Below are 26,381 nucleotides of genomic sequence, written 5' to 3'. Positions count from 1 at the left end.
TTTAAACAAAGAAAAACGGAAATAGATATCTCCATATACATTTGTAACTTGTTTGAAATTATGTTTAATAAGAAGAAAATGTAAATAACGTGAAACTGAATCACAAACAGATGCCAAAATCTAAATAATATATATCGTAATATAACAGTGAATATTACTTAATATCATATTTGTCTGATGTTATTATAATTCAAGAGGTAAACTTTTGACAAGCGAAGTCTGTGAGTTTGTAACGATTCCTTGGTGAAACCAATTCACTCCAACCTATTCCGCTAATCCTCTTGAAAAAGAAAAAAAAAAAGAAAAAAAAAGACGTTAATATCATGCTTCTTGTCCCTGTCTCTCTCTCTGTAACAAATAAAAAGATTTGATTTTGAAAAGAATTAATTAAAATGTTAATTAATGATTTCGTTATTCTTGGAGATTGTCAGGACAAAATGGAATAGGCAGGACAAGAGGAGACACATGGGAGAGAGAGTCGTTGAAGAGGTCACAGAATGTGTGACGAAAGAACTTTGACAGACAAATAAGCTAGAAATTAAAGATAATAATAAAACTAAAGTGACGGTCAAATAAACAGTGCATTTGGCAAAAGGTGACCGTCCCCAAGTATGACATTATCTATTTCAACACACAATTTCACATCAAAGATCTTGCAAAACAAATACATAAATATAGTAATTGATGGTTCTTTTCTTTTGTCTGGTATTTTCTTACATAAATTTTAAAATTAGTTTCGAGTTGCCATTTGGTTCTACTTCCACAGATTCAATATATTTTGATGTCGAGTGGCACAGTTTGCGATAAGTCTTAATAGCAAATGGCTTCACTATACTCACTTGTTGTCAGGCATTTTTTTTATTGCTATTGTATATTTGCTTGTTGCTAGCATCTATTCACCTAATGTTATCCCATTTGCTTGCTGCTACCATATATTTTACTTAACACATTGATGGAAAGAGGAAAAACGTTAAGGCACTTTCTCTTTCCATTAAAGCTTTAAGCTAATACCATATTGAATCTTAACTATCCTGTGCTGTATTTTTTATTGTTCATTGTATTTATACCTTATGGCGTTTCAATCTACATCGTCTAAATATGTTCCTCAGAAGTGTATAATCATAACCTCAATATGTTACAACGTCTGCAACATTGTGTTGAGGTATGTTAAATTAGTTGAAATATATCTAGAGAGTAGTTGACATTTAGAGCTTATTAAAGTACATTTTTGAACAAAGCAGGTTTTTTAGTGCTTCTGTTGTAAACTCGCCTTTCTCTCTGTTAAGGTTTGTCCATTGAAGGGTTTTAGTTCAATAATACATAATGAAAACGAAACGCTAATGGAGTATAATGTGAAGACTGCTTTTCTCTGCATGGTACATATTTTAACTTGAAGGGTTGGTGGGTATGGCAAACAAATGAAAAGAGAAAGAGAGTGAGGGAGAGAAAGAGTGAGAGAAGCAGAGAAAGGAAAAGAGAGAAAATGTGTATATATGTGTGTGAAAGAGAGGAAGAAAGAGAGAGAAAGCGAGAGAGAGATAGAGAGAGAGAGAGAGAGAGAGAGAGAGAGAGAGAAAATGAATGCCAAGTAGTTGTAAAACAATAAAACGTACGCACATACACGTATGAATATATAAACATTTTCATATTTCATGTTAAAATATCTTTTGCTTTGATTATTTTTTTGTTTATTCAAGAAGTACCAGTTACCGGTTAGCTCTTTGCAAACACGATAATTTAGAATTTTTCCCATTAAACAGTGAGCCACAAATCCAACAGGGCGTATATATGAATGTCTTCTCTTATGCAGTATATTAAACACATTTCTGTATTGGCAACCATTTTCATTCTTTCATTCATCTTGAACAGACGTTAAGTATGAGAATAAAATTAAATAAAATAAAGGAGTGTTAAATCTTATTTTATTTCTTCTTTTTTTTTACAATCATTTTATATTCTGGATTTCTCTCCGAATTTATTTTAAAAATTCTATTAAAACTATTTTACTATATTAATTTACTAAAGTAAAAGTGTTCTAATTTATCTTAAATTTGTGTTTATAGTTATAAACATAACTACAGCATTTATACTACTTATATGTATAGATATTTAAATACCAGTCTTACATTTTTTATTAGCACTATTATTTAGAGAATGAATTCCATATTAAAGATGTCTTAATGCACGACATTTTTTAGAAACATAGGAATTACATATGTTTTAAATATTTCTAATATAGGCGCAAAGCCACATTAGATAGAGAGCATTAGTCAACACCTTTGGTTTCAGGACTTCATTGCTACTTTATTTTATCAATCCAAAGAATGATGAAAGACAAAGTCGGTTTCGGTGGGATTTTAACGCTGGATATAAAGAACCCAGATAATGCTTTATTTATTTTGTTTTTCTTGAGCCCCAGGACTCATAAGGCTGTCTACCTGGTTTTCATTGGAAATATATTCAAGATTACAAATGTATTCAAGATTACAACATTCTCCCTGAATGGGGTGCCGAGCTGTTGCAGAGTTCGAATACAGTAACTTTGATGGGGTAGAAGAAATCGATTTTAAATTGGGGTAGAAAGGCGGCGAGCTGGCAGAAACGTTAGCACACAGGGCGAAATGCTTAGCGGTATTTCGTCTGCTGCTACTTTCTGAGTTCAAATTCCGCCGAGGTCGACTTTGCCTTTCATCCTTTCGGGGTCGATAAATTAAGTACCAGTTACGCACTGGGGTCGGTGTAATCAACTTAATCCCTTTGTCTGTCCTTGTTTGTCCCCTCTATGTTTAGCCCCTTGTGGGCAATAAAGAAATAAGAAGAAATTGATTACATCAATGCCGGTACTTGACGGATATTTTGTTTTATCGGTTCATGAAAGGACGAACGACGAATTTGGCTCTGGCGGGATTTGAACTCATAACGTAAAAAGCTGAGATAGATATGCCAAGCCATTTTGTCTGACGCTCTAACGATTTCGTTGGTTGATCACAATGAAATTAATGTGTAATGTTAATATAACATGTATGCATGTTCTCTTCTGCTTTTAATTGTTTGAAGTCTTCTTGTTAAGAAGGCTTTTGATCAGGCTACAAATCTCTATCGTTGGAATGTACATAAGAAAAACAAATTCACATTTTAAACTTGACAAAAGTCATGCATATATTTACTGTTCCACTTACAAGTTCTATTTGTAATTTGCGAATTGGTTGATTTTCTTCTGGAAACCCTAGCTTATACAGATTGTCACTTAGCCATATGCTTACAAAACGAAGTGTACCAATTATTATTGGTATAAATGTGAATTAATTATACGTACATAGAAGCTAGAGATTTCAAAGCAGTTGTCCGTAATTATCCTCTTTCTCATTAATTTTCTAGGCATATTCACATCAGCAGGGCAGCTGACCTCTCTGACGGTAGATACTGTTTCTTGTCTGTCCCAAACAGCAATATACGGCCTCTTGTGTTTAAACTTGACAAATGTTTGATGAAAGTGTTCCACCAATATTCCTTGTGTTGATATTTGTGTATGTATTCAATAAAAGGGGAGTCCTCAATATTTATTCCAGGACGGTTACTCCCCTTTCAGTAAGGAGTGGATTTACTTCTGCCGCGGGCAAGAGAATTAAAGACGTTCTTTTAAACTTCGTTATAGAACTCTTCATATAATTGTATACATTTATAGATGTTTTTAAAAATGAAGCTTTCTATTTTTCTCTGTATAAACGTTCTAAAATATTTGAAGTTCCCAGAAAAGTTCATGTTATGATATATTATAAAATTCATTTTATAATACATAGGACCCCCCCCCCCATCGAAACACCACGTGTTACACACCAGAGTAATTGTTGAAGTGTTTTAAGCTTTAAAAGTTTCGTGCGCACACACAAACACACACAATTGCACACACACAAATACATATAATTGCACGCACACATATATAATTACACACACAGATTCACGCATATAAATGTGTGAGTGTGTGTGTGTGTGTATGTGTGCGTTTGTATGTGTGTGTGTGTGTGTGTGTGTGTGTGCATACATATGCATACATACCTCATGGATATATTACAATTTATTTTACCAATTTTTCCTTTATATAGGTGATGTTTCGGCATAAAATACCCTATTTTTAGCTTTAAAGATTATTACAGGATTTCAAAATTTCAGGTGTTTCAAGACCTTTACTGTCGTTAGAATAGGTTTATATGTCGGAATTCATAAAAAAATAACCCTGATGAATAGAGAGTTAGGCTCAATTCAGGGAGCTATGTGAGGCTGCTGGAGACGGTGGTAAATCCCTGACTGGAGACGGTTGCTACTGGAAGGTCATATTTGTGGAAGCATGATTTGGCTCCTTGCCATACATCCAAGAACAGTGAAAAGTGGTTGTTGGAGAATTTATGACTTCACCGACCTCAATTTCTGGCCCCCTAACTCCCCTGATTGTAATCCCATAGATTACTATGTGTGTAGCACCATCAGGTAGTGAGTAGCGATTTTCTTCACTACTTCAGAGAGTGACGACCCTGCCTGACACGAGTCCCGGGCTCAGCTGGCTCCGGCTAATAGTACCCGGTATGGGCCCCTATCCAGAGTTACAGAAAGGAGACAACCTTCAAAGAAATCCGGAGTGGAGCCCCGTAGGCGGTATAGTGTTCGACTCAACACTTCCGGCAGCTCCTGCAACCAAGCTGGTGCCAAACGTAATACTCTGCACGCCTTGGGACTACATCAGCAAGGTCGAGAGACGAATCCTAACGATTGGGCTACTCAAGATTTTTTACATCAAGCCCAGGCCTGCGCAACACTGGGGAGGACATAAAATGTAAAAACCAGACTGGATTACTTTATGCGCAACTCCATTGTCTTCCGAGACAAAAGGATGCCAACAACAGAAAAGCACCATTGAGAAAAACACTAACCACGCTGATTGCAACACCAAGACCAAGCTGGTGGACAAGATCAAGGCGGTGTTCGAAGATTATCCCTTTGACATAATGATGAACGCATGTGCCAGGTCCTCGGATCGTCTTAAGGACGTGATGGAAGCTGAGACGTGAAATAAAGTGTGATGCTCAAGCACACAACACACAGTCTGGTCCGGGATTCGAACTCACAACCACACGATCGTAAGCTTGACGCTCTAACCACTGTATATATATATATATATATATATATTATATATATATATATATATATATATATATAGAGAGAGAGAGAGAGAGAGAGAGAGAGAGAGAGAGGGGCTGAAATTGAGAGAAAACAGACAGACAGACAGATAGATAGATAGATAAATAGATAGATAGATAGATAGATACATACATACATACATACATACATACATACATACATACATACATAAACACATACATGCATACATACATACATACATACATACATACATACATACATATATACATACATACATACATATATGCATACATACATACATACATACATACATACATACATACATACATATATGCATACATACATACATACATACATACATACATATATACATACATACATACATATATGCATACATACATACATACATACATGCATACATACATACATAGGGAAAACAAAGTAACTTTGAAGTAAACTGAACAAGGTATGAGAGACAGAGAAAGAAAAAGTGAGCAAGTAAGAAACGATATTAGCTATAGATCGATTTTAGAATATTATTACCTGGCTGGATCATATTGTTGCTTGGTTACCATTGTTCACATAATTTACTCACCTCAAAAGGTTTGTCACTGAAAAACGTGCGAAATCACGTGCATTATGTTTTAACATATCGTACTAACTTTGCATTTTCTCTGATATATATATATATAATATCAGAGAAAGAGAGAAGTTAATATGATATTTGAAAACAATGCACATGATTTCGCGCGTTATTCATATACAATATATATATCCACCCTTAGGGGTTAGCCATATTCAAATGGCAAATATGCGTCACGATGTGTTGCCGCTACTGTTTATAACTCGCTCAGAGATTTATCATTGTTTGATTTCACTTTTTCAATATCAGTGTCAATCGATACTGGAAAAAGTATATGTATTTGTGAAGGGAGCTGACTTCTCGTCGACAACTATGATTGTCACACGCCGATGATAGGTCAATACCTTGAAACTCGAGTCCGTGTGTATCATAAGTTGAAGACGGGAAGGATGACTTCCCTTCACAAATACTGATAGGGCACAGAAAGTGTGTCTATAGCCAGCTGGAGGAGGTGTCTTCCTGGGGCTACAAACTACACTAGCATCCACCCTTAGGGGTTAGCCATATTCAAATGGTAAATATACGTCACAATATATATATATATATATATATATATATATATATATATATATATATAGAGAGAGAGAGAGAGAGGAGAGAGAGAGAGAGAGAAAGAGAGAGATATAGACGTGTGTGTGCATGTGTTCGTGAGTATATAATTAGATAGTTTGATGAACATGAAACGAAAACAAGATATGCCATCTAAAAATAAAAGTATTTTTTTTAAAGATCAAAATATATCAACTAGATTATGGCTGGGCGATAACAATTTTCTGTTGACCCCCACCAACTCAATACTGAGCGAGCAGATCCCAGATCAAAGACGTTGCAGCTGTGAAAGAAAGGAAACCAGCGCAAAATTGCACAACTTTCTTAAGACGGTATAAGGTCTCTTGAGGGGAATTTTCTGCTATTTCTAGCACGTGCAATCCCATGGTCACGAATGACCACTGGATTGCGCCTAGAAAGTTCCCCTCTGAGGCACAAGCCCGGACAAGGTTGTTTATGGAGGACCAGAAGTTGCCCATGCATACCAGCCTTCCCTCTCCACACCACCGATGTTATCCAAGGGAAAGGTAAAGGGCCAATACAGCTTGGCACCAGTGATGTCGCAGCTCATTGCTACAGCTGAACGAACTAGAACCCATGTAAAAATAAAGTGACTTGCTCAAGAACACAACACACAGCCCGGCCCGGAAATCGAACTAACTCATATTTGTGAGCCCGACGCTCTAACCACTGAACCTTGTGCCTTCACTACCTTTGCACGTAGAGCCCCCCAGCCCCACCACTAATTAGCTTCATATAGTAATGTCATATTGTGATTGAGCTGATGTGTGGGGAAAGAATGCCCTACTGGAGCGGTATGGTGTGGCAGTGGAATAAGGTGAAGTTGATGAGCTTATTTTTGTTTTTGCTTAACCCCAGAGCAATCCTGATTATGCAGACTGATGACTGAAGGTACTCCAGCTATGAGCCTCCTATATTTTCACAAAATACAGAGAAGCCATGATCGCATTACGATATTGTGTAATTTGTGTTCACTTATATTCATTGTTATAACTTATTTGCTGTAATTTAATCGCTTGTTTAATCTCGTAAAACTTATTACATAAGGATTCAGTACATAAAACTGTCAGTTCACCGCCATAAAAAATATATCGTTAAGAAATTCATCTTGCTACACATAGAATGGTAAAGTTTCTAACCATTTATAGGAAATGAAGAATTTGCGTTGAAGAAGCACAGGGCTGTCTTATATCAGGCCTGTCTTTCTATAGTGTTTTGTCTCAGCTTCATCCCTGTATAACATCCAACAGTCGTCAGCTAACATTTCTGCATTCCAAAATACTTGATATCGTTGTTCCAATGACGCAATATCTTGGTGAAAGCATTCCCCTTGCTCATCAGACACTGCTCCGAGGTTCTCTGCAAAAAAGTCCAGATGTGAATCAAGGAAATGGACTTTTTGTGACATCCGACGGCCCATTGCAGCGTAGGAGTCTAGAAGACATTTCACTCCATCTCTAAACTCTAGAGATCTCTTGTTGCCTAGGAAATTTTCACAGAGCCATTTGAAGGATTCCCAGGCTTTATGCTCAATCTCATCCAGTGCTGTGAGGAAGTGGTTGTCCTTCAGGAGTTCTTTTATCTACGGACCTATGAATACGTCCTCTTTCAGTTTTGCCTCGGTGATGTTTGGAAATTTGGCCTTCACATATTCAAAACCTTTTGAGCTTTCCTGGAAAGTGTCTTCACAAATTATTTCATGAGGCCAAGCTTTATGTGAAGAGGGGGAAGAAGAACATTTTCTTGGTTTAAAAGTGGCTTACTCTGTGCGCTAGAAATTCACAGCTTATACGATTTTCGCAAGGGCCACTCTGATTGCACATAGTGCTTGTTAGTTGCACGCCTGTCCCACAGGCATAAAAAGCAACAATATTTCGTGAACCCAAATTGCATTCCCATCAACATTCCAATCACCTTCAAGTCTCCACATATTTTCCAGCTGTAGTTTCTATACTTTATGGCATTGAGGAGTACTTGCATGTTTTCATAATACTCCTTCGTGTGCACTGAATGTCCTATGGGAATGGATGTTTTTGTGTAGTAGTACAGCTGGAACATGTTCTTGGAACAAACAGCGAAATAACTCAGCAGAAAGTAAAATTTATGAAAAGTAAAGATTATGGAAATATAAAATTGCAAAATGAATACAAATACTTATAAAACAGAAGTCAGAATTCACCTGTATAAGACATTTACGTGTAGTGATACTGCTGATGGGAGTTATATTCCTCTCTTACCTCATCAGAAAAACTGTGCTTGATAGAAGGAAACCGATTACATTTTTGAAATCTGCGGACAAAACTACATATAAAACACCATATAATATCCTTGATGAAAATTGGCTGTTGACCAGTGTAATGAGTTTTCCGGAAGAGATTCGGCCTGTCATAGATTATGTTGAGGATGTGTAAGATTGGACAGTCAGAACCTTGTTTGGTTCAATGACCTTCTTACATTGAGATTGGATTAAAGAATTGTTTTACGGCAGCACCGGAAGGTGCGTCTGAAATAAAATATTTCTTGTGAAAGATGGCATTGATCATTCAAATGGCTTGATTGAAAACACCCCGTTCTACAAACCGGAAAGTTCTAGAAATTATGACAAAGAAGAACTCAAGAAACGAAGTTATAATCCAAGAGTCTGCATTAAAATATCAATAACAACATTAATAATGATAATAATGAAGATGATGATGATGATGATGATGGCGATGATGATGAATATGATTATGATGATGATGACGGTGATGATGATAATAATAATAATAATAATAATAATAATAATAATAATAATAATAATAATAAATGATGATGATGATACTACTACTACTACTACTACTACTACTACTACTACTACCACCACCACCAAAACCACCACCACCACCACCACCACCACCACCACAACTACCAGACCCCCACTACTACGGCTACTACTGATAATAACAGATTTCTTTATTAACTAGAAAGGTTTTACATGAAAAAAAATATAGATAGTACAGGACAAAACAAAGAATGCGCATGTGTGTGTGTGTGTGTGTGTGTGTGTGTGTGTGTGTGTGTGTGCGTGTGTGTGTGTGTGTTAGTGTATATTGTTGTGAAGGTTTTGCGTGTAAAGAAGATGAACCTAATGAAAGAGGAAAAAAAAGAGAGTGTATATAGTAATAATTGAATATCTGGTATAGAAATTTCCCAGCGCTAAAAGAAATATAAAAACAATACAGCGGAAATGCAATGTCTTGTCAATGAACGCCGAAGTTGTGCACAATTTGTGCTTATAGATTGTGTTTTCCTTCCGCTGTTGAAAAGTTTTTAATGCTTTATGAATTTTTTAAGAAGTATGTTGTATTTGTGTTCTTCATAAATATACGAATAAATTTGACATGAATCTTTTATCTTTCAATTTCTTTCTTATTGTTAATGAAATGCTGCTGCATTTAATCTGTGAATAATAATAAAAAAATCTTTAAATAAATAGAGTTGCACGAAGCCGCACTAAATAAAATATATTTGTGTGAAGTCGTACATAACATAGTTGTGTACGCTGCGATGCGGGGGGACCTGTGGTTGCGGAAATAGGTTTAAGAGGAAAACCAACTTCTAGATGTCATGCATGAAAAAGTACTGGGTTGTGAATGACGTCAGTGGGTCAGAGGTCGTCTTTTTCGAGGGTTTAGAAGGAAGATTTGGTGTTTATAGATGTTATTCACAGAGCAATGTATTTTCACACGTCTTCTTGGAGGAGAATTTCCTTTCGAGACTATTTTTGCAGCGGAAGGTTTTCTCATGTTCGAGTGTACCCGAACGTGTGAAATATGATTTTACATGAATAGGCTTTCAATATTGTTATCAACGGCGCAGGCAGAACTGTGTGGTAAGAAGTTTGCTTCCCAACCATATGGCTCCGGGTTCAGTTCCACTGCGAAACATCTTGGGCAAGTGTCTTCTACTAAAGCCTCGGGTCGACCAAAGCCTTGTGAGTGTATTTGGCAGATGGAAACTGAAAGAAGCTCGTCGTATATATATATACTAGCAGTATCGCCCGGCGTTGCTCAGGTTTGTAAGGGAAATAACTATAAAGCATTTTTAGAGAGTTATAGCCAAAAAATAGCAAAAAAATGGAAAAAAAATGATGGTAAACTTTTTTTGATGGATAAAAAAGGTGGAGTTGCGTCCCCTAGACGGTCTGTGGTTTGGGTTTCAGATTCTCGACCCCATGTCAAATTTATCGATCTTTTTCAGAACTGGGGGAACTTTTCAAAATTTTCGCTGCGTTAGTTTTGAATTATGACATTGGGCTATGTGTGTGTCAAGTTTCATCAGAATCGGTTGAAAGCCGTGGTCAGAGTGAGGGTACGAGAAAACAGACACACAGAAAACGCACAGACAAACTGCCGTTTATATATATATATATATATATATATATATATATATATATATATATATATACTTGTTTCAGTCATTTGACTGTGGCAATGCTGGAGCACCGCTTTTAGCTGAGCAAATCGACCCCCAGGACTTATTCTTTGTAAGCCTAGTACTTATTCTATCGGTCTCTTTTGCCGAACCGCTAAGCATCGGTTGTCAATCGATGCTGGGGGGACAAACACAGACGCACAAACATATACATACACACATACATACATACATACATACATACATACATACATACATACATATATATATATATACACATATATACGACGGGCTTCTTTCAGTTTCCGTCTACCAAATCCACGTCCCCGTAACATAACGTTTCGGCAATAGAAACAGATAGAATAAATACTAGGCTTGCAAAGAATAAGTTCTGGAGTCGAATTGTTCGACTAAAACCTCTTAAGGCGGTGCTCCAGCATGGCTGCAGTCAAATAACTGAAACATGTAAAAGTATAAAACATAAAGGAAAGAAAAGCGGATAAAAAGTATGGCTGCCTATTGGCTCACAACTTAGTTTACCTTGTGAAGAAATTAACTATGCAATGCATTTAGAGGTGACGTATTTATCGTGAGGAATTAATAATAAGGAATTTACCAGACACTAAAATACGAGGAAAATTTGGCTGCTATTTCTAGCAGATCGAGCCACCGCTAATTCAATTTCTGGTTGGGTTGTCGGTGAATAGATACGCTGGAGATGTGATGGAGGGTAGTGGTTGGTGTGACGTTGATGAGGTCTGTTGTTGTGCTGCGGTGTTGAGGCGGTGAGCTGTTGGTGATGTATGTGGATACAGTAGTGTGTGATGTAGTGCCATTTAGATGCTGATGAGGTGGTAGTGGTGGTGATGGTGATGGTGGTAGTGGGAACTATTGCGGCGTATGGATACGTTGGAAAAGCGGTGTAGTGTGGCGGTGGAGAGGTGTGGTAACTAGTTCAACTGGTTACGTGATTGAGTGATGCTATTATATTTTGTATGTTGGCTTCATGTATTACTGCGTGTCGTGGTGTTATTGGCAGGAGTGTTTGTGGGGTAGGTCAGTATATTGACAGGTTTGCGATGTGGTTTTTAGCTGAGCATGCATCGATATAACTTTATACAAATCCAAACCTGATGTATCTGTTTTAGTTAGCGGTTGGATTGTTATTTCCTTCTATGATTTATTGTTTTCAGTGTAAAAGTCACATCGAACATCTTTCTTAATATAAAAGCATCTTAGAACTCACGGGAAAAGAAAGAGCAAGTTTATTTATTATTTTTTGCCATCAAGTTTTAATATTCCTGTGTTTAATGTAGCAAGAATAACGTTTCTGCCAAAATTAAAAAAAGATCACTTCTTCTTTCCGTTTATCTTTCCTGTGGGGTATGGGACTTCGAAGAACAGCTATTCCGAATCTTCGCAATTTATTGTTCTTATCTTGGTTTTGAAGATCAAGGCTATCTGTAGCTCCGCACTGAGAAGTTACAGCTGCGGCACAACGGATATAGGATCTTTTCGGTTTGAACGGCAGTTTTTTCTAGCGGTATCATATGAAATTGTCACCCATAATTATGACCCTAGTATCGACCTATTGCATTTCAATCTGTTTTAGGGTTAGGGTTAAGGTTAGGGGTGGGGGGGAAGGTATCTCTTTTTCTTCAGAAATGTAAATAAACCCAATCTGTTTCTTAAACGAGGGACATATTCATACGGCACAGAATGTTTTCACCGCAATAGACGTCTTTGATTGGTTGAAATTGCAGAAATTGAAGAAAAAAAAACAACAAATATCTTACAAACTATAGAATTTTCTGAATAAAGCCAAGAGAAAAAGATGTTTTATAAACACATCCTACCAGTATGCGAAGTTTAAAGTGTTTAGTTACGTGGAAATTATTTAAAAAAACTGCCGGTCAAACCGAAAAGATCCCGGATATGTAGTAAGAATGTCGCAGGAAATAATCAAAAGACGGTTTCTTGAAGCCGAGTCAACCGGCAGGTGACCTACGACTAAGCGAAGGACGAAATGCTGGGAAAATATCCATAAAATTTCCATTGGTCACGTATAGGAATCCAACGTAAAATTTCAATAACGGTCGTTTCTCATAGAACAATATGAAGCGGGTACCTGAGGACACCTCTTGAAGAATCCTCTCAGGAATACTGGGCGAAAGAGATAAATGGATGTTGGTTTGGCAGAGTGATGTAGTTCTGTGGTTGTGTAGTAGTAATGCATTAGTGTTTGACATGTTTGTGCGGTGGTATGATAGTGTAAGGTGTTGTAGTGTGGAAGTAGTTTAATGTATTTCACTAATAACATGAAAGGCGGCGAGCTGGCAGAAACGTTAGCACGCCGGGCGAAATGCGTAGCCGAATTTCGTCTGCCGCTACGTTCTGAGTTCAAATTCCGCCGAGGTCGACTTTGCCTTTCATCCTTTGGGGGTCGATAAATTCAGTACCAGTTACGCACTGGGTCGATGTAATCGACTTAATCCGTTTGTCTGTCCTTGTTTGTCCTATCTGTGTTTAGCCCCTTGTAGGTAGTAAAGAAATAGAAATAGGTATTTCGTCTGCCGTTACGTTCTGAGTTCAAATTCCACCGAGGTCGACTTTGCCTTTCATCCTTTCGAGGTCGATAAATTAATTACCAGCTGCGCACTGGGGTCAGTACAATCGACTTAATCCGTTTGTCTGTCCTTGTTTGTCTCCTCTGTGTTTAGCCCCTTGTGGGTAGTAAAGAAATAAGTATTTCGTCTTTATTTGAGTTCTGAGTCCAAATGTCACCAGGGTCAACTTTCCCTTTCGTTCTTTCGGGATCGATAAAATAAGTACCAGTTTAGTACTGGGGTCGATGTAAACAACTAAACCCTTCTTTGAAGTTCCTTGCCTTGTGCTAGAATTAAAAGAATATGTTTGTGTAGTGGTATGGTTTGTCAGTGGGATGGGTGCATGTGGTAGTGGTGTGTCAGTGTGATGTGGCGGTGGTAGTATGACGTGCTAGCGGTGTAGTGGTTTGATGTAATAGTGCTAGTATGATGACGTTGTAGAGTATTAGTGTGATGAGGTGGTATCCTGTAGATGCGCTAGTGCTAGTGGTGGTGTGATGTGGCAGCGCTGTGGTAGTAAAGTGATGTGTCAGTAGTGCCATACGGTGGTAATGGTAGTAGCTGAGTGTAGTGTCGTCTAGTATTGCTGTGATCACGTGATGTAGTGGTTATGCGTTGGTGTGATGCGGTAGCGGTGTCGTGGTAGTGGTATTGGCAGTGGTGATGACGATGGTGGCTGTGGTGAAAGTGATAGTAGTGGTGGCAGTGGTGGTGATGGTAGTAATGACAGTAGTGGCAGTGGTGGTGGTGGTAGTAATGACGGTAGTGGCAGTGTTGATGGCAGTAATGATGGTAAAGGCAGTGGTGGTGATGGTGGTAGTAATGACGGTATTGGCAGTAGTGGTGGTGGTAGTAATGACGGTAGTGGCAGTGTTGATGATGGCAGTGTTGATGATGGCAGTAATGATGGTAAAGGCAGTAGTGGTGATGGTGGTAGTAATGACGGTAGTGGCAGTAGTGGTGGGAGTAGTAATGACGGTAGTGGCAGTGTTGATGATGGCAGTAATGATGGTGGTAGTAATGACGGTAGTGGCAGTAGTGGTGGTGGTAGTAATGACGGTAGTGGCAGTGTTGATGGCAGTAATGATGGTAAAGGCAGTAGTGGTGATGGTGGTAGTAATGACAGTAGTGGCAGTGGTGGTGGTGGTAGTAATGACGGTAGTGGCAGTGTTGATGATGGCAGTGTTGATGATGGCAGTAATGATGGTAAAGGCAGTGGTGGTGATGGTGGTAGTAATGACGGTAGTGGCAGTGGTGGTGGTAGCAGTGGTGATAGCAGTGGTGGTAGCAGTGGTGGTAGTGGCAGTGTTGTTGTTGGTGGTGTTGGTGGCGGCGGCGGCGGCAGCGGTGATTGTGGTAGTGACGGCAGCGGAAGTGGTGGTGGTAGCAGTGGTGGCGTGGTGACTAGATGTCCTGACTCGTTGTTGTGGCGATCTAATAGCGTAAAGTGACCGAATATTGGCTTTAGTCTTTAACTATAGTTTTATCCATTCAAGACCACAGAAACAATAGAGTGGCTCTATTGACAGGTCAGTAATGAATGACCCTTGCCTCTGGTTGCCAAGCGATCTACAATATCGACCATATTTCTCTTTTATATCAAATGGAATCAATGGGAAAAAAGAAGCCAGCGAAAAAAAAAAAAAACAAAAAAAACAAGCAAACAAACAAAAACAAAAAGATATACAAATACGTATTAATCATGAAAAAGAAAAAGAAAAACGAAAAATACTAGAAAGGAAATGGTGTTCTTATCACGTGATGAGCATTGCATCCATGCTCGAAATATCACTTCCGGCGTTTTATTTTTGTTCGTTGGTTTGATTTAATTTTGTTTGTTTTTGTTTTGTTACTTACCTTATTTTTTTTATTGTATCTTTTTTTCTTCACGTTTGAACAAATTTCTTCCGTTATTCTTGGAAACGAAACTGGTAAGCTGTGTTGTTATTGTTTGTATTTGTATTGTTGTTGATAGTTTTATTTTTTTTTATTGATGTTGTTGATGCTATTGTTGTTGGCGGAGGTAAAGAATACGCACCCCACCCGTTTTCGGCGTAACCATAACCCTAACCCTAAACCTAGCCCTAACCCTAACCCTAATCGCCGAAAACGGGTGGTGTGCGTATTCTTTAACTTCCCCATTGTTGTTATTATCGATGATGACGACTACGACGATGATGATGATGATAATGATGATAATGATGATGATTATTGATAATACCTTTGGTGTTTGCGGTTGTGGTCTCTTGCCTTCAGTCCATCTCGAACTAACCCACCTCCTCTTTACCCTCACCAAGTACAGTGTTGTTCAACTTTAAATACAGAACGGTGTGATTTTATCTTTTTTCATTTACTTGTTTCCATCATTTGACTGTGGCCATGCTGGGGCACCACCTTGAAGGGCTTTCAGTCGAACAAATCGACCCCCAGGACTTGATTTTGTTTTAAAAATCTGTTACTTATTCTTTTGCCGAACCGCTAAGTAACGGAGACGTAAGCACACCAACCCGGTTATCAAGCGGTGGTAGGGGACAAAGACAGACACAACGACACACACACACATACACACACATGCATATATATACGACAAGCTCCTTCAGTTTCCGGCTACCAAATCCACTCACAAGGCTTTGGTCGGCCCGAGGCTTTAGAAGAAGACACTTGCCCAAAGTGCCACTCAGTGGGACTGAACCCACAACCATGTGGTTGGGAAGCAAATTTCTTACCACACAGCCACGCTTACGGTTTATATTTTTAACTGGCCGATCAACTGTGTAAAAGCTGGCTTCTTGATTTGAAGTTGTCCTTTTTTTGTTGTTGTTGCTGCGCGTTTTAAGGATGGGGATAGTTTACGTTCTGAGTTCAAATCTTTCCGGGGTCAGTTTTGTCTTTCGTCTTTTAGGGGTCAATAAAATAAAGTCCTTGTGAAGAACTAGAGTCGGTGGTACCGACCACTACACTGTACTTTTTTTTTAAAAAAGAGAAAACAAATGCTGGCGTTGTGCCTAAATTAGAAACCATTAAAGTTGTTGTTGTTGTTGTTGATGATGATGATGGTGATGCTGACGACAACCACGATGCTGATGATACTGATGATGATACTGATGCTGGTGATAGGTATGATGAGGAGACGATGATGATAATGATGATGATGATGATGATGTCAATGACGATAATTATGAGGGTGCTGATGATCTTGAATTTTGTACTTGCTTATACAATTGTTATTGTTACTGTTACTGTTGCTGTTCTTTCTTCTTCTTCTTCCAATCAGGACCCATGTCATTAGCCACAAGGAATAATCTCTAATTCGAACCTACTCTAAGCTACTAAGAATGCGTGTGGCAACTTGAAGATCCACCCACCACACGCGATTGACTGGCAGTTGCACGGGCGCGAAAGCTACGTTGTTATCTTCATTCCGTAAACGGTGGCTTTTAACGGGTGGAGAGCTGAACCATCCTGGGGTACAGAGGATTCGCGATCTAGACTAGGGTCTGAAAGTTTACCACACCATAGTGGGCTACACAATGGTTCATCTGCTTTGTGGCAGAAGTAGGAAGAAAGAGTGAGGGAAAGTTGTGGTGAAAGTGTACAGCGGGGTTCACCCCTCCCCCACCACTGGAGCCTCGTTGAGCTTAGGTGTTTTTGCTCAATAAACACTCACAATACCCGGTCTGGGAATCGAAACCGCGTTCTTACGACTGCGAGTCCGGTGCCCTAACCACTGTGCCATTGCGCCTCCACTGCTGTTGTTGCTGTCGTCGTTAGTATTATTATCAACATTGTTGTTATTATTGTTCAAGTGACATTTTGTTCGGCTCAGTCAACGTTGTATTATAAATTTCCCACTACATACTTTCCGCCTCGTTATCTGTCAATCGGTGCAGGAGATGCTGCTTTAACGACGTGGCGAATACAAATACTTTCACACATATATTCTTAGTGAGATTTACATGCGCACATATTCAAACATTCACACACACACATAGGCACACACACACACACACACACACACACACACACACACACACACACACACACGCACATTCGCATGCATATTCACATGCACGCATGCACACATACAAAGAAAAGCAGATTCGGTATCTAGGAGACGTGTACTTGCAAGCTTGCTTACATAAACACACACACACGCAAACACACACGCACACATACACACACACACACACACACATACACACACACACACACCACACACACACACACACACAACACACACACACACACACACATATATATATATATACAAAGAGACATAGGCAGGTTTTTATTGCACTGTAGTTATATGCACACATTCATGCATGTATATGAATATAATCTATCTATCTATCTATCTATCTATCTATCTATCTATCTATCTATCTATCTATCTATCTATCTATCTATCTCTCTCTCTCTATATATATATATATAGATAGATTATATTCATATACATGCATGAATGTGTGCATATAACTACAGTGCAATAAAAACCTGCCTATGTCTCTTTGTATATATATATATATATGTGTGTGTGTGTGTGTGTGTGTGTGTGTGTGTGTGTGTGTGTGTGTGTATGTATGTATATGTATATATATATGTATATATATCTGTATACATGTGTATATATATGTGTGTATATATATATCATGCACATGCAAGTATAATATATGTCTATATTATCAGTGTATGTGTATGTGTGCTTGTGCGTGCACGCGCATGAGTGTGTGTGTTTGTGGGAGAGTAGGGAAGAAAGCGTACGGGCGTGGGTGTAATTTGGCAGAGATAGAAGAGAAATATATGCGTAGATTATCTTAAGTATATCAAATAAACAAACACTTGCATACACACTTACATATACATACGCATAGATAGAGTTGTCCATTTACGTATAGATGTACATATATGGATCGATATGTTTGCAGATAGGTATGCCGATAAAGATACAGAAATGCTAAATTCACCGTCTTACATATACATATTTATGTACACAAACGTACATAGACATACGTCAGAATCTGAATGTGTGCTCACACCCACACAGATACGAAAACATGTGAAGGTACAGGTGAAATAAAAAATCATAAGGGTTTATTCCCAAACAGAATCTTAACGTTGCAAGCTCTTTATTTCAATTGTGCCTGAAGTATTCGTATAACTGCGAACAAATTTATATATTGAGAACGTGTTTCAGTGGCACAAACTTTCTTCTCTTCTCCCTTCTTTGGCTACGCTTCGCCTGAGATGGGCAGTGAGGTTTAATTTTGCAATCATTTCCAGAAAATTTTCCTTGGCGATCTCTCGTCAACCAAACTAGGGCTGTTCTCTGCAGCCATAGCTATCTCCCTAGTGATTTTCTCCTGTCGTTTGGTCTCCAAATCGATCTTCAACAAGAAACAGCGCATTAATATGGCTGAGAAATCGTAGCAGCCGGCTTCAATGAGCAAGTAGTTGCGCACCGTTTTATGACAAAAGATTCATGAATCAACTCTTGATATCTGGCTTTTAGAGTTAAGAGATGCTAATTCCGTCTTTTCAGGATTCTGCCAGTTCGGTTACTAATGTGGGTTTGGTGCCCAAGGATAGAAGAACCATGACTGATTGATACAAAATGAAAAGCAGATAGCTCACTCTTGTTTTTGCCCTGGGGCCTTTCAACTTCCTCCAGCAATTTTACACTTTTGGGTAATGATGCTTACTGCTCTTGGATTTATCTTTCTACAAGTATGTCTATTTGGCAATTTTGTCAGCTTTTATCGATGATACGTTTTCGGTTATTTGATCAACTTACGAGTTGTTTGATCAACTTATAACTGGCTGAGTATTCCACAGACATATATATATCCTTAACAAAATCTTGAGACAGAATCATTGTAACAGGGTATGTAATGAGTAAAAATTTAGTCAAACGGTTTCTGCACAGTTTCTGTCAGACATATTACATTCATGAAAAATCATTCATTTGCTCAAGCTACCACACTGTGTGATTGAACTTGAAACTTCTGACTGCCAAATGAAATTCTTAACCTTTAGGCCACTCAGCGTCCTTTCCTATGTATGTATGTATGTATGTATGTATGTATGTATGTATGTATGTATGTATGTATGTATGTATGTATGTATGTATGTATGTATGCATGCATGCATGCATCTATGTATGCATGTATGTATGTATGTATGTATGTATGTATGTATGTATGTATGTATGTATGTATGCGTGCATATATATATATGGTATTTGCTGAAAATACTCAAATTTTATATACTGTGCTTTACGTAGTTTCAATGTTTGGTTGTTAATAATATGTAAATAAACGAATTTGCGCGCGATTGTGTGTCTACACACACACACACACACACACACACACACACACACTATATATATATATATATATATAATCATGTGCGTATAGAGTTGTGGTTGTGTGTGTGTGTATGTGTTTGAATTACAGCAGCCATTACTGTGCAAATACTTATTAAACATTGATTTTGACATTTCCATTATTTTTCCCCTTTATAACATTTCCAGGACAAAAACTCCTGCACAGACGAAACAACTGATTTAAACAATGTGGAAATTAGTTTCGTATTCATTTCACATTTCTGTAAATATGGACCTCCTTCTGCACACCAGCAGTCACGAAAACTTAGAATCCTCTAACGAAGATCTGCATGAAGGCCTCTGCAGATCAGAATATATTGACAGGTATCTTCCTTGTCACACTCTATAAAGGTTCCGTTATTATCAGCCTTTAGTGAATGAATTAAGATTCTCACACTGTTCCTCTCACTTTACTCAAGTTTTATTTCTTATCAGCTTTGGTTTTACCCGGGTGTTTTCTCTCAATCCTAGATTAATATACGTCATTTAATATTTATATTTAAAAAAATAACGTCGTAGTGTGAATTTGAAATTAAAATGAAAGAAGCCATGACAATGGGATATTTTCTTTTTAGAATATAAATGATATTTATTATATTAGAAAATAATGTCTTGCATTATCACGGTTTCCTATATCCAGATTTCAAATTCATAATGTTTTGTATATTTTCTGAAAACAAAAAATAACAAATTGATATTTATACATTTGTTTGCATGTATAATTTATAAACGCAAAGAAATGTATTCACTATATGCATACATATACTAATATAAGTATGAATATATCTGTGTGTATATATATATATAAGCACATACAAGTGTTTATATATGTATGTATGTATTCATACACATACACGCTCATACGTATGCAAATAGGCACATACGTACACACATGTATACATATGTATCTATGCACATACATGTATAGATAAATATGAATACATGTATGCGCATATAATATATATATATATATATATATATATATATATATGTGTATATATATATATATATATATATATAATATATATATATATATATATATGTATATACATATGAATATATGTATATATATATATATGTATTTATATATATATATATAATATATATATATACATATATATATAATATATACATACGCACACACACATGTATATATACATACATACACGTATGTTTATGTATGCGTATATCTATCTATCTATCTATCTATCTATCTATCTATCTATCTATCTATCTATCTATCTATCTATCTATATATATATATATATATATATATATATATATATATATATAATGTAATACACATATATTTGTGAATATATAATGTTATATATATATATATATATATGTATGTATGTATGTATGTATGTATGTATGTATGTATGTATGAATGTAAATAACTGGATTCTTGTTTCTAGTGCAGGCCAATCAAATATTACAAAAACTGTTCAATCTTTCTGGAAATACAGTAAAATATATTTCTGCATTAATATCAAGTTCACAGCTTTATAAATCTGTTTCTCGCCCCAGGATTTTTTCAAAGCTGTCTTTGAATAATTCATGAGAATACAAAATGGTTTGTAAGAATGTAAACTGCGCAAGTGTATTTGTTTATATCTACACATATATCTATACACACTCGCGCGCATACTCACACGCGCCCCTGCGCACATACAGTTACGCACGTGCGAACATACACACACACTCACAGATGTACGTGCTGATATACATAGATACCAATCTATGTATTTAGATATATGTATGTGTCTATGTGTAGCTTTGTGTGTGTGTGTGTGTGTGTCTGTTTGTGATTGTGTATACCTGCATATGCAATCGTAAATAACAAACTTATATACATAAATACACTAATGCTTTAAAGACTATTGCAAGTCTAACAAATTAGCAATTAAAGATCAAATTGGTGAAGTGAAAGTAATATGGAGATGTGCTGAACACATTTAATAAATGGAACAGCCATTGGTCTACATTCTAAATATCTATTAAATTTAGCTAAGTTTATTATAATCCGATGTAGTTTATTACTTAAATAAATTAAGTCATTTTCGCAACAATCCAACCACAGAAGTACAGCAAAATGCATGAAATGACCCAGAAGAGTCGTTAGAGAGTCCGGTATTTGATAGGTATTTTAAGGCAGCGAGCTGGCTGAAACGTTAGCACGCCGGGCGAAATGCATAGCCGTATTTCGTTTGCCGTTACGTTCTGAGTTCAAATTCCGCCGAGGTCGACTTTGCCTTTCATCCTTTCGGGGTCGATTAAATAAGTACCAGTTACGCACTGGGGTCTATGTAATCGACTTAATCCGTTTGTCTGTCCTTGTTTGTCCTCTCTTTGTTTAGCCCCTTGTGGGTAGTAAAGAAATAGGTATTTGATAGGCTTTCATTTTCATCCTTCAAGATATATGAAAACCTTCATCAAGCAGTGTTAGTGGTATTTACGGTTTACTGATCTACGACCCGACGTTTCAATACCTTGTAGAGATTATATACATGCATCTATATACGTACAAAAATACATACATACACACATACATATATACACACATACAAACATGCATACATATATGCCTACATTCATACATACATACATACGTGACATACAGATATACACATTTACATACATACATGCATGCATGCATGCATACATAAATACATACAATCATACCTACCTACCTACCTACCTACCTACCTACCTACATTATACATACATACATGCATGTATAAATACATACATAACATACATATATACATGCACACATACAAACATGCATACATGACACATTCTGATTGAATCTTCCATGTGTTAACATGTACCTTTCTTGTGACAATGTAAACTTTCGTTTAATCAAGATATATCAATTCAATCAAGACAAGACCTGAAGAGTGGCCTGTGGTATACACCTCACTTGGATATTTGCCACTTCCGAGGTTCTGCTCGCTATGAAGCATATGTAGTCCGGATCTTATCCACTCCATTCTCTAGCTCTTGTATTCTTCGCATACCCGGCAGCCCTAGTTGCCTACCGTTAAATATAAAGAACTTTTTTCAATTTATCTTACTTCGATAAGAAAATATCCACAACCTTCCGTCTCAACATGCAACAATTGTCCCCGAAAGTTGTTTTGTTATGGTAATTTTCAGGCCGGTGTAAATATACCCAATTCGGATACAATTTTCATTGCAAGAAGTAAATATTTCGTATATAATTTATATATTTTTATAACAATCCTTATTTAGTGCTTACTCTTTTACTTGTTTACTTGTTTTTGAAAATTTCAAGCCTTTTTTTTGCTGAGAGTTGCCGAACACTTTACTTAATGGAAGGGAGTATATAGCTCCCATAAGTTCTGGTGCTTGCTCATTTTTATTATTTTTGTCATTATTTTTGTATGAGAGTAGAGGACGGGGCAGAAAAAGAAATACATCAAACTGAAAGGAAATGGCTGCGAATTCTCGTTTAGCTGATGTCTTACTTCCACTGAAAGAGACATGTTCCTTGACACTTACTAATCAAGAAGAGTACACACGCACACACAAATACACACATAAACATGCACAAACACACAAACACTCACACATATATACATACATGAATACATAAGCAGACATATAATTATATACGTACATCCATGGCTACATACATACATAAATCTAAACCTCCAGCTTTCGTATCCTATCTATACATTTATAATTCTTAAGTATTACCATAAGTGCTGAGGGCAATGGTAGCAACTATTTTACACGAATGTCGTCAAAAGCTGGATTTTCCAGAAAAGAACAAAAGAAAATATCTGACGGATACAAAGAAAAATTTTCAAAGCATTCTAAATATTCTAAATAGAAGTCTTTAAAAGGAATATATACACACCATTATATAGACATACATACATACAGAAAAGACGTATATACATATGTAATAAGACTTGAACACATCCGGTTACTAATCATACACGTGCAAAGACATTTGCGTAGATATAGACACAATGCCGAATAACCGCACACATTGATATATATGTAAATATACACTTTCGTATTCACAGATCCTGGAAGTGGTGTGACTCAAAGAAGAATTGTTGTTTTGTTCGTAATCGGACTGTATTCTGAAAAGAAGGCTTTTATAAAACACTTGACTGGCGTAGGATGGCCGTGTGGTTATGAAGCTCACTTTGCAACCATGTACTCTCGGGTTCAGTTCCACTGCGAGGTACCTAGGGCAAGTGTCTTCTACTATAGCCTCGGATCGATTAATGCCTTGTGAGTGGATTTGGTGGAAGCTTATCGAATACCCCCTCCCCCCAGACACATGTAAATGTTAAAATTATATACTGGGGTTCATTTGTTCTATTATAACATCGAAAAATACCGTAGGAATGAGAACCCAGGTTCGAAATTTCCCCAAGACACCTGATGAAGGCTGCAGGGTATATCAGCCGAAACGTTGTGTTAACAACAAACAAGATGAGGACAAATATCCGTCAAATATAAATAATGTACATAATGAAATATAAGTATATATAACAATTTATAAATATAAATCAAACGCAACTTATATATATTTTAAAACTAGATCTGAGTCGCAACAGATGATAATGCTTCTCTCAAAGAAATGGAAAGATCCAAATATAAGGACCTGAAAATAGAGATAACAGGAAAGTGACGGGTTGGGGCTGAAAATAGAAATCCTTGAGAAGTGCCTTGATAATGATAAAATAAGAACTGAGGTACAGGGCTCGAAACTTCTAAATAGCTTCATACACACAAGTTACTTTCAGTGCAGTAAAAATAATAAAATTAAAACAAAACACTGTTCATAAACGTGTTCGTTGGTGCAGTGAAAACACACAGTAAATATAAAACGGTTAAAGCATTGAAGTGGTGTACTGGCAGAGTCGTTAGATCGAATTGATTTGTACTAGTTTTTCTTTCAACGCGCTGTGTTCTGAGTTCAAATTCAATCGAGACCGTCTCTAGTTTTTCTGAATTGATAAAGGAGCAGTTCTTTTCTCCTATAGACACAAGGCCTGAAATTTTGGGGAAGGGGACTAGTCGGTTACATCAACTCTAGCGTTTCACTGGTACTGAATTTATCGACCCCGAAAGGATGAAATGCAAAGTCGACCTCGAAGGAATTTGAACTCAAAACGTGACGGCAGACGAAATACCTATTTCTTTACTACCCACAAGGGATTAAACACAGAGAGGACAAACAAGGACAGACAAACGGATTAAGTCGATTATATCGAACCCAGTGTGTAACTGGTACTTATTTAATCGACCCCGAAAGGATGGAAGGCAAAGTCGACCTCGGAGGAATTTGAGCTCAGAACGTAGCGGCAGACGAAATACCGCTAAGCATTTTGCCCGGTGTGCTAACGTTTCTGCCAGCTCGCCGCCTTCCTGTTTCTGTGGTACTTGTATTTCAAAGTGTCAGCCTTATCAGGCTGAATCTCCCCAAGCACTACGTTAACGATACACGTGTCTGTGGAGTGCTCAGCCACTTGCACGTTAATTTCCCGAGCAGGCTGTTCCGTTGATTGGATCAACTGGAACCCACGTCGTCGTAATCGAGTGAGTGCCGTAGTATATGTATGTCTTTGCCTGTATCATGCGTTATCCGCATTATCTTCTTTATATATAAAAGTGAAGTTGTGTGAGTGTCTGTCTCCTACGATTTAGATTCCTAACTACTCCTACATTTTGCGGTGCAGTGTAACCAAAACCGGGTATCTTATAGTCGTGATTCCTATCGAGCCCTTCTGGGTATTAGCACACGTCTACGATGAGTTTACGATTAAAAAAAAAATTACCATCATTTTTTCCCACTTTTAATGCATTTTTTGGCTATTATATAAGGGAAGTAACTCTCTAAAAATGCTTATATAGTTATTTCCCTTACAAACCCGAGCAACGCCGGGCGATACTGCTAGTGTATCATAAATTTATCTTTCTTTTCCTAACATATAATCTTTCTTCTTATCTACCAATTACAGTCCTGATTTCGCCACGATTCGAACAATCAGCTCAGTTGTTTATAGTTATTCAAAGAAAAAAGAACAAAACAAAAAATGGAAGTATAAAAACTGGAAGAGGAAAATAGAAAGGATTTAATGGAATACTTTTAAGTAAGGGATGATAAAATATCATTGAAAAGTAAAAAGTATATCAACAAAATGCACTCCATTGAAAGTATTTGTGGGAAGACAATTACAGATAACTACTACGATCTAAACATAGATAGGGATGTTATTAGAAATTATTCTACCGTTGAGTCGAAAATAACGGCACCACGAGAGGAGGAAAATTTTTTACAGGAAATAGATATTAGTGCTCAATCATCGCAGGTCTCTGTTAAGAACGAGAACCCACCGACCATGGACGTAAGTTTGCATTGAAATATTTTTCTGTACTGTTGTTGTTTATGATAATGATGATGATAATGAGGAGGAGGAGAAGAGAGAGAGAACAAGAAGAATATTGAAGTGTGTGTATGTCTGTATGTATAAGTATATATGTATAAATATGTATTTGTATGTATGTATGTATGTATGTATGTATGTATGTATGTAGGCTTCTATCGCAGGAATGGCTGTGT

At 37.2% G+C, this 26,381-nt stretch overlaps 1 long non-coding RNA gene across 1 annotated transcript; it reads left to right on the top strand.

Moving 5' to 3' along the window:
* The first annotated feature begins 15,202 nt into the window (after positions 1 to 15,202).
* Positions 15,203 to 25,854, top strand: LOC118763849. Its single transcript, XR_004999595.1, has 2 exons — positions 15,203 to 15,317; positions 25,780 to 25,854. It is a non-coding gene; the product is annotated as an uncharacterized LOC118763849 (long non-coding RNA).
* Positions 25,855 to 26,381: the final 527 nt, after the last annotated feature.

This window comes from Octopus sinensis, linkage group LG6 (assembly GCF_006345805.1).
Source record: "Octopus sinensis linkage group LG6, ASM634580v1, whole genome shotgun sequence".
NCBI classification, from domain to species: domain Eukaryota; kingdom Metazoa; phylum Mollusca; class Cephalopoda; order Octopoda; family Octopodidae; genus Octopus; species Octopus sinensis.
This window is presented reverse-complemented; position numbering and strand designations above follow the sequence as displayed.